The sequence below is a fragment of the Chrysochloris asiatica genome, unplaced genomic scaffold (assembly GCF_000296735.1).
Source record: "Chrysochloris asiatica unplaced genomic scaffold, ChrAsi1.0 scaffold00077, whole genome shotgun sequence".
Classification (NCBI taxonomy): Eukaryota; Metazoa; Chordata; class Mammalia; order Afrosoricida; family Chrysochloridae; genus Chrysochloris; species Chrysochloris asiatica.
Window position 1 is genome coordinate 4874391 of NW_006408595.1, and position 8779 is coordinate 4883169.

Genomic DNA, 8779 nt, shown 5'->3' on the forward strand with positions numbered 1-8779 from the left:
AAAAAAACCTCAAAAATAAATGCTGCCATTTATAATTAACCTAAATTTTGTCTTAATTGGACACAACTAAGTTTTAAGGTGAAGGTAAGGGGAAAACAAAACAAAACAAAAAGATCTCTGTAGGATGGTGCTTATCTTGAAGTTCCAATGAATTTCTAAAATATGTGATAAATTCAAAGCATATGAAAAAAGTTCAGGTTATGACTTTACATAAGGTATGTACCATCGGTTGAGTGGGGATCTCACATTAGGGAGATTAACAATTGATCTAGGTACTGTATTTAAGCAGTCTATTTAGAAAGTCCTGATGTGGTGCTGTGGGTAATTAATTGCCCCAGACTGCAAAGTTATTTGAACTGCAAAGTTGGTGGTTCAAGCTCACCAGCTGCTTTTCAGGAACCCTAATACAGTGTTGCTATGGGTCAGAACTGACTCGATGGCACTTACAACAACAACAATTTAGAAAGTCTCTTGATTCAATAAACATTTGGGGAATTGTGGTGGTAGTAATGAAGAAAATTGAATGAACTGTAATTATCAATTGTAATTTCTTCAAGTTTCATTCTATTGAAGTCAATGAAACAATGGTATTCTTTCATCTAACTACTAATTTACCTTTAGAAAAATATAAGGATAAAAAGGTCAATGTATGATTAAAGGAAATGTGGCTAGGTCTCTTGCCATGCAAGGGTGAATAATTGTTACCAGGAATGATTGTGAAGGTTGTATATGTAAAGGTTGGCATTTTGTGGCAAGGAGGGGAGTGATCGACTTTGCAGGCAGGGAGCGGAGGTCCCTGGAAACATGAAGGGAGAAGAGTGGAGAGCGGAACCCTACCCAGAAGTGATTGGTAATGCGTGAAGGGGATTGTAACCAAGGCAATGAAACAATATATGATAAGATGAATGTAAAACTAGTGTTCTCCCATGTAAACTGTCACATAGTTCACAATAAAACTTAAAAAAAAAAAATGAAGTACGGATACATGCTAAAACAGGGTTGCGCCTTGAAAACATACACACAACTCCATAAAACAGAGTTGCGCCTTGAAAACATACGCACAACTCCATGAAACAGAGCTGTGCCTTGAAAACATACACACAACTCCATTGAGGTCAAATGTGTGGAAGACGCAAATCCACAGAAACAAGCCAATGGTTGCCAGGGCCTGGAGGGAAGAGGGAATAAGAATGTCTACTAATGGATCATAGAAGAATTGATGCCTTTGAATTGTGGTGTTGGAGGAGAATACTAAAAGTGCCATGGACCGCCAGAAGAACCAATAGATCTGTTTTGGAGGAAGTGCAGCCAGAGTGCTCCTTTGAGGCCAGGATGCCTAAACTTCGTCTCTCATACTTTGGACATATTGTCAGAAGGCAATAGTCGCTGAAGAAGGATATCATGCTTGGTAAGATGGAGGGTCAGAGAAAAAGAGGAAGACCCCCAAAGAGATGGATTAGCCAAGTGGCAGCATTGATGAACTCCAGTGTTGCAGTGGTAGTGAGGTTGGCCCAGGATGGGACATTGTTTCATTCTGCTGTGCATGGGGTTGCTATGAGTCGGTTCCAACTCAATGGCACCTGACAACAACAACAACTAATGAAGCTTCTCTTTTTCAGGGGGAAGCTAATAAAATGTTCTGGAACTAGATATGGTGATGGTTGCAAAACAATGTGAGTGTATTTTTAAACCACTAAATTTGTACACTTTAACTGGGTTACAGTTGTAAACTTGATGTTTTGTGAATTTTGTCTCAAAAAAAAAAAAAAGCAAGCATACATCTTCAAAAAAAAGGTCAATGTAAAGCCCTGTGGAGATGAAATCCAACAGTTTTTCTGATTACAGAGGCATCAAATGCCTTGGAGGTATTCTGATACTATGTCTTAGATTTATCTGCAACTCTACAAGTCCTGACTCCAAGTTTGCCATGACACTCTCAGGTGAAACAAAAATACTCCTCTTCACCTGGCCTTTTTTTTTGTTTTTAGAGTAGGCTTTGTTGTTGAACTGTTGTCATTTCACCTTCTGGTCCTTTCTTTCTTGTTCAATTTCTTTTATTCTCTGTGCTTCTTTAAAAGCTTTCTCTTTTTTTTTTTTTTCATATTCACACTGCTGGGCAAGCATTTCTTTTTGACATGGGTTTGTTGCCACTGCCCTCCTTTGCCTGCCTTCCTTCTTCCACAGGCTTGAGGTTCAACAGTGGAGTCACTTCAGCACTGCCGTGGCCAGCAAAGATGATTGCAACAGTACCGATTTCTTCATCTATCTCCTCAGTCTCTGCTTCATAACACTGTCCACCTCCGCTCTAGATTGCCATACACTTGTCTCCTACTTTCCATGAACGAGTGGGCTGTGTAGAAGCCACCCTGCCTGAATTTGCAAGAGTTTCTGAAGGTTGAGTTGAAAGAAGGTCTTTGGTTAGTTCTATAACTTCTTGTAAATCTTTTTTTCAATTTTCACAAGTCTTCATTTTCTCCATTTCCAGATAATGCAGCGTCAACTTGCTGGAGCTGAGCTTTGTAGCTCACAACCTGCTTTTCAAAATCTTCTGACATCATGTTCGGGGCTGGCACAGGGTTTTGGGAAAGGGTGGGGGTAATTGAGTCCCCTAGTAGCTGCAGCAGCTGGGGAAAACTCTGCAGCATTAACGATAAGGTGACTGGGTTTGAAAAGATGAAATCTCCAATGTCTGTTTTTCTTCAAAAACGTTTTCTAGTTCTGTAGTTTGGTCACTTGTTTGAGCTACTCTATCTTGTTTCTTTGTGTCAACAGAAAATGTCTGCTGCTCTTGAGACATTGTGATGTTGTATTTGTATTAGTTGATAATTGTATGTTGGTGTATTCTTAGGCACTCAGCAACTGCCTTCTGGTGGGTATGATCAGAAAATGAGCTTGTGCCCTGGTTTCTTGCATTGTTCTGATGTTGGTTGCTGTTGTTGCTCAGTGTTTAATAGCTGGTATTGGCTTTTGCCCAATGCATAGCGTTGTAGAAGGGTATGGTTGTGGCTGGGCCCTATGGCTGTAATTGCTGTCTTTTGTCATGTGAGGCTAGAAGAGAAAGCACATATACAAGAGAGAAGAGAAAAACCACAAACAGCAGCAAAAAATAAAAAGAATAGTAAAGAAAAAAATTAGAAAGCAGACAAAGATTAGCAAAATAACACAAACACCAAAGAGAGAAATGAGGCAGAGGAAACTAAAATATTTAAAAGAAAGAAGACTTAACCATAATTAGGAAAAGGAATGAGTAAAAGGGAAAGAGACCGGAGAGTAACAATTAATAAAATTAATAAAATGGTAGAAACAGCAACAATAAATTAAATGATGAGCAATAAAGAAGAAAGATATAAGCATCTGTGGTTGGGAAAGAGAAGCAGAAAAAAACAAAGAAAAAATGAAAGGAGAGATAGAGCAGAGAGAAAGCAGAAGAAGCAAAGGTGAGGGCGAAAGACTAAAGAACAAAAACAATGTTAGGGATAAAAGTAAACAAAACAGATCAGGTGCAAGACTCAGAGAGGAGAGGCTTCTGGGGTCTCCTGCCAGCTACTGTCCTCACATCATGGGTCGGTACGGAGTGAGACAGTATCATTCAATCCTATATGTAATTCCTGTAGGGCTAGGCATTGTCTGCTCTTAAGTAGTTCATGCAGACCCCCAAACAGCTGGGGTATAAGGGTATTTCTGTCCCAGGGGGGAGTCAATGGTAAGAGATTCCTCTAGTCCAAGGCTGACCAGAACCAGCTCTACAGGTCTGGTAAGCCACACCTGATTCCAGGTTCCAGGGTTAATGCTGCCAGCTCTGCACAAACTTTGCTGCCACTTCAACAGCTTGTAAAGGAGGAGCTTTCCTGGGAGTGTATGTGGATGGGGGCCAGCCATACCTCTAGTCACCAGGGTAACATGGAATACAAGAAAAAAGAAGAAAAAATGCCCCTTTCTGTCCACTAATAAATGGTATGCCTATTTGCTATTTACTACCCTCTGGTCTTCAAAGTCACCTGTGAAAGATGAAGATGAGCACATCATGACTGGCCTTGCTCTCAGCACAGATCAACAGTTTCTTTTCTGTGGTGGTTTTGTTTTTAAAAATTTTTCTCCTTCATGCATCTGTTTAGCTGCTTCTCCTACTGAGGGTTAGTCCAGGGCTGGCCAGGGTTGACTCTGAAGATCTGGAGCAGGGCCTGCCTGGACAGGCACATTGTCTATAGTTTCCTCTGCCTTTAATGGGGCCACCACAACTACAGTGCTCACCTACATGCAGCTCCAATCTCCAGAAGAGCACGAGCTTCCCTGGAGGTATGTGAGGAGCAAGAAAAACAACTGTCTCCATGAGCCATAGGTATGTTTCTTGTCACTGCCTTTCACAAAAGCTTAAGATGACTATTCCCTTATGTTCACAGGGTCATGTCACTAAGGTCTCTAACTTTTGCTGTGTCTGCCCAGCTTTCTCTCCTAGTCAGCATTCAATCCACTTCTCTATCCCTTCATTTGAAGCTCAGATTTCCAGGACTATCATCTGCATCTGTTTCATTTGGTTTTCCATATCTTTGTTGTAGAGGGACCATATAGCCATTATGCCTAGGCCGCCATCTTGCCACCTCTAGGATGAAAATATTTCTTGAAACAAGGAAGTAATTACAGTTGAGGGTAATTATAATAGTGCTATGGACAGACTATAAAAAGACTGTAATGATTAATAAAAGGGCATCTGGAAGGCCAAAAAGAATTAGAAAATGTTCTTTCTTCCCCTCTTCACTCTGTAAGACTGCAATATGTTTGGTAGAAAACAGAAATACAAAATCTGACTCTGAAACAACTAAGGTCGACACAAAATAGATGTGTCGGTGATTCACAAGGTCCTACTTCTATTTTGTGGGTCATGTGAGGTAGTGCACCATGGCTGTTCCACAGTCCCATTTCATTAATGAGGACAGACTGTTTAAATCACATCCTCTCTCTGCTCTTGGAGGAAGTGACTCTATGGATGTGCATATGGATGTGTCAACACCAGGAAATTCAAATATTTGGGTGTTAACTTGAAGTCTTTGCTTTGGGCAATACTGTTGTTCATAGAAGATCTACAGGCCAAGGAGTGGACTCATTTCATACTAGCAATTTAGGATTTTACCTGGTAAATAGTCAAGGAGTCCTGGTGTGGCACTGTGGGTTAATGTGTCAGACTGCAAAGCCTTTTGAACTGCAAGGCTGGCAGTTCAAACTCACCAGCTGCTCCTCTGAAAGCCTTACAGGGTCGCTATGGGTCAGAATCGACTCGCCAGCACTTTACAACAACAAGTCAAGTGACATATAACAAGGACCACTACCACACACATTAAACAATATCTGTTTATATATTTTAATATCTAGCATATAGTTCCTAATCATTTGTTTAATATTATGACCCTTCCTTTTGTAGCTTTTATGTTACCTAGGTGTGGAAATGAGTCATTTGTATTTTGTATCAGTAACATTTTTTTAACTTAGATATAAGAATACAAGAGTAGATTTGGTAGTCTTGGCATTCTAGCTAACCTCTGCAGAGAACCCAGACAGCAACATGTTTTGAGGCTGTGTTATGTAGGAATAGATGTTACAGTCAACTACTACTTACAGCTTTAAAAAATTAATCAGATAGCATTTTAAACTCTAGAAATGCCATGTGGAACATTAAAAAGAACTAAATTGGGAAACTAACCTTCATTCTAATCATGGCTGTATTAGAGCCATAACTCAGAGCAAATCACTTGACTTTTCATGATCTCAGATTTCTAATTTACAAAATGAACTAGTTAAATAGGATGAGTTCTAGGATTTTTTTTCTCAGCTCAAAACTATATCAATTAAATTCTTCATGTCCAAAAGAAGCTTGTTCTTATTAAAAGCATCAATTTCCCCAAATTAGCTTTTATTCATCACATTTAAGCTGTTTCTTTGTACATAGAAAAAAGAGGGAATTATTATTATTTTGCAAAGATCCAAGTAACATTTGGATATGCGGTTTGACTACCTTAATGTGAAAATAACTTGATAAATAGAAAACTGAAGAGGATGTCTGAATTAATGAAAAATCTCTTACCTTACTGAAGGACCTTCTTAGAATATGTTTTAGAATTAGGCACTCCGCCATCTGAGGCAAGTATTGAAAGAGAAAGAAACCAAATAAAATAGCAGACTCTGACAAGAACTGTTTTTCATAAATCAGATTTCCTGTGCTTTTCTTGAGGAACTATATTTCCCATAGAAGCCTTTGTGTTTAACATACAAGACCCTCCAGTGCATTTGAAGAGAAAATTACAAATATCTCACAGGGATTTTGCCAAAGTTTTTCCCTTATGTACCTCTGACATTTCTGCAAATCTCCTCTAAATATTATGAAAGAAGTGGCTTTTTATTTGGCATGCTAGTTGCGATTTAGGATTATCGGTGAAGCCCCTTTGTTTGGGCTTTATTGAAGTATGTCAACAGCTGTCAGCAATAATACTTGCTCCGCCTGCTGCAACGTGATATATTGATATGTATACAACAATATGTTAGAAATTGAAATAAAATATGCATTTTTTCATAATTTATCAGCATTATGATGGCACAAAAAAGGCAGTCTTATGAATAATACACAGCTCTTCAGCGGGCATTATGTACTGTAGGTAATAAATGCAGCCTCTCCCTTGGACTGCCAGGAGAGTTGTAAAGCAGAATGCATTAGTTCAGCCCTGTGATAATAAATCATTTTAGTATGTCAGTAGGCTCTGGCTAACTTTTACTCCTGAGGTCTAAAAGAATAGTGTGCCATACGGCTCTGGATGGTTTCTGAAGTGTTTAGACTGGCTCGGATTCTCCTGGGTAATGTTTTGAGTGAGCGATATTGTTAGATAACAAGTGGGAGTATTTTCCAGGTATCGATATTGTGATGCCTCCAGTTGTTTTATTGCCTGGAGTGGCTGATTTTGCCCTAATTGGAACTGTAGTTCTTCTTTGTGTCTTTATTTGCAATATGGTGCCATGCTTCTTTAAAAAATAAAAATGGTTCTGTAATACTGTACAACTGTTCTAAGTGATACCACCCTGCCTCTCAGATATCCTTGCATGGAAAAGAAATCAATAAGTCTTTACTCATCTTGTTTTACCCTCTTAAAAAGTATAGATATCCTTATGGAAACAGTTTTTCTTGGTGCTGCAGTGACCCTCATTTCTTCATTATTCCATGTCCTCTCAATGGTGACAACCCAGATTGGTTGGTAGCAAGTCTCAATTGACTGTATGTTATTTAAAGAATCATGTTTACAGAAGCTTTGTTAGACTCTTTGAGACCTCTTTGGATTAATTTCTCCTAGAATAACAGCAGGGGTGATGTTGTGTACATATGAAGAAAAGGCCCGATTTTAAATCATTCTTTTGAGTGAGAATATATACTTGAATTTTTAGCATGTTTCAGTTTTCTCATATGGTAACAAATATCTGGAAGGAAATTTTTATAAGCAACACCAGATGGAAAATAACAGCTGTTATGCAGGAGGTGAGACATATATTTCATTTTGTCATTATTTTCCTGTGTTACACTGTGTAAATGAATTTTGAAAATACTTTGGCTCTTTTTGAGGCATGAGATTGCTTACCAAGCCTCTTTATCCATACATTAAGTTTATGCTGATCTATGAACAGTTAAGAAAACAGTGATTTGATGCATCCACACAGTTCTGTTTACTGCAGTATAATATCATTATTATACTTATAAACTCATTTTAAATAGTTAAACTAATTAGAATCATAGAACGATAATGATAGTGTGTTTTAATCCACTAGTATATTAACCAGTATGGGGGGAGGGGTGCACTTTTCACAGAAAAGGTTCTGCATGAGTTTAGAAGACTATTTGGATTGAAACAGGTGGGAAGTAACAGTTCAGGACCACTGCTCCTTCATGTCCCTGAAATATAAACGCAGGGACTATTAGCAGCAGCACACCAGCTGAGCTGCATAAAGATGGCCCATTTCTAAGGAAACCAGAATTTATGTAATACAGAGTCTATTAAACCACATCAACTTGACTTCATTTGGAAGCAAATACGTAACCGGTGCAGCTCGCCTAGCACGGCATGGCTCTCCGGCATTTCAAATGTCTTGTGTGGTCTGTGTTCTGCACCAGCAGGTCCTCAAAGTTGGCTTCCACAGAAGAGATTGCTGCAGTCCAATATAGGTATTAGAAAAGCGTGGAATACTAGGGTGACAGCAATTTTGAAGACAGATGCCTTCTAATTTCCTCCAGACTGGGGACAGTTAAGAAAATAGCTGTACAGACTTCTTTCCCACCAATTTATCTCTTCCTTTGGCTTTGTGAATGACCCCTCAAGAAGAAAGGGGAATCTGACTGCACGCTGGAAGCTAGGTCTTCTATAATGCCTATGGCAGAGTTGGAAATGTTGACGCCAAGTAGCGCATGACTTCAAATACTAAGCTTAATTTTAAGAGTGTCTGAGTATATCTGAGAAGCTACTGTGGTGAATGGTAAATGCTGATGATGGGCCTTTCGTTTGGATTCATGCATAGCTGGAGATTTGCTTGATGTTTGAGAGCCATTGTGCCTCAGAATGGAATCCTCTTAGTACCAGTACCATAAGCTCAGATGAAAGATGATTTGAAGTGCTGTGCTTGGCTAACATGCATTGCTTCTACTTATGGGACATATTTTTTAAAATATCTAAAGAATTCAAAGTAAAATATCAAATATCCTTTAACAGGGAGTTTTATACATCATTGAGTAGAGTTTTTTTTTTTTTTTTTT

General features: G+C 38.9%; 1 protein-coding gene and 1 pseudogene across 1 annotated transcript in view; one reads left to right on the forward strand and one right to left on the reverse strand.

Moving 5' to 3' along the window:
- PDZRN4 (PDZ domain containing ring finger 4) overlaps positions 1 to 8779 on the forward strand; it is a 551428-nt gene that overhangs the window by 117376 nt on the left and 425273 nt on the right. The window lies entirely within an intron of this gene.
- LOC102834312 lies at positions 1796 to 2555 on the reverse strand (annotated as a pseudogene).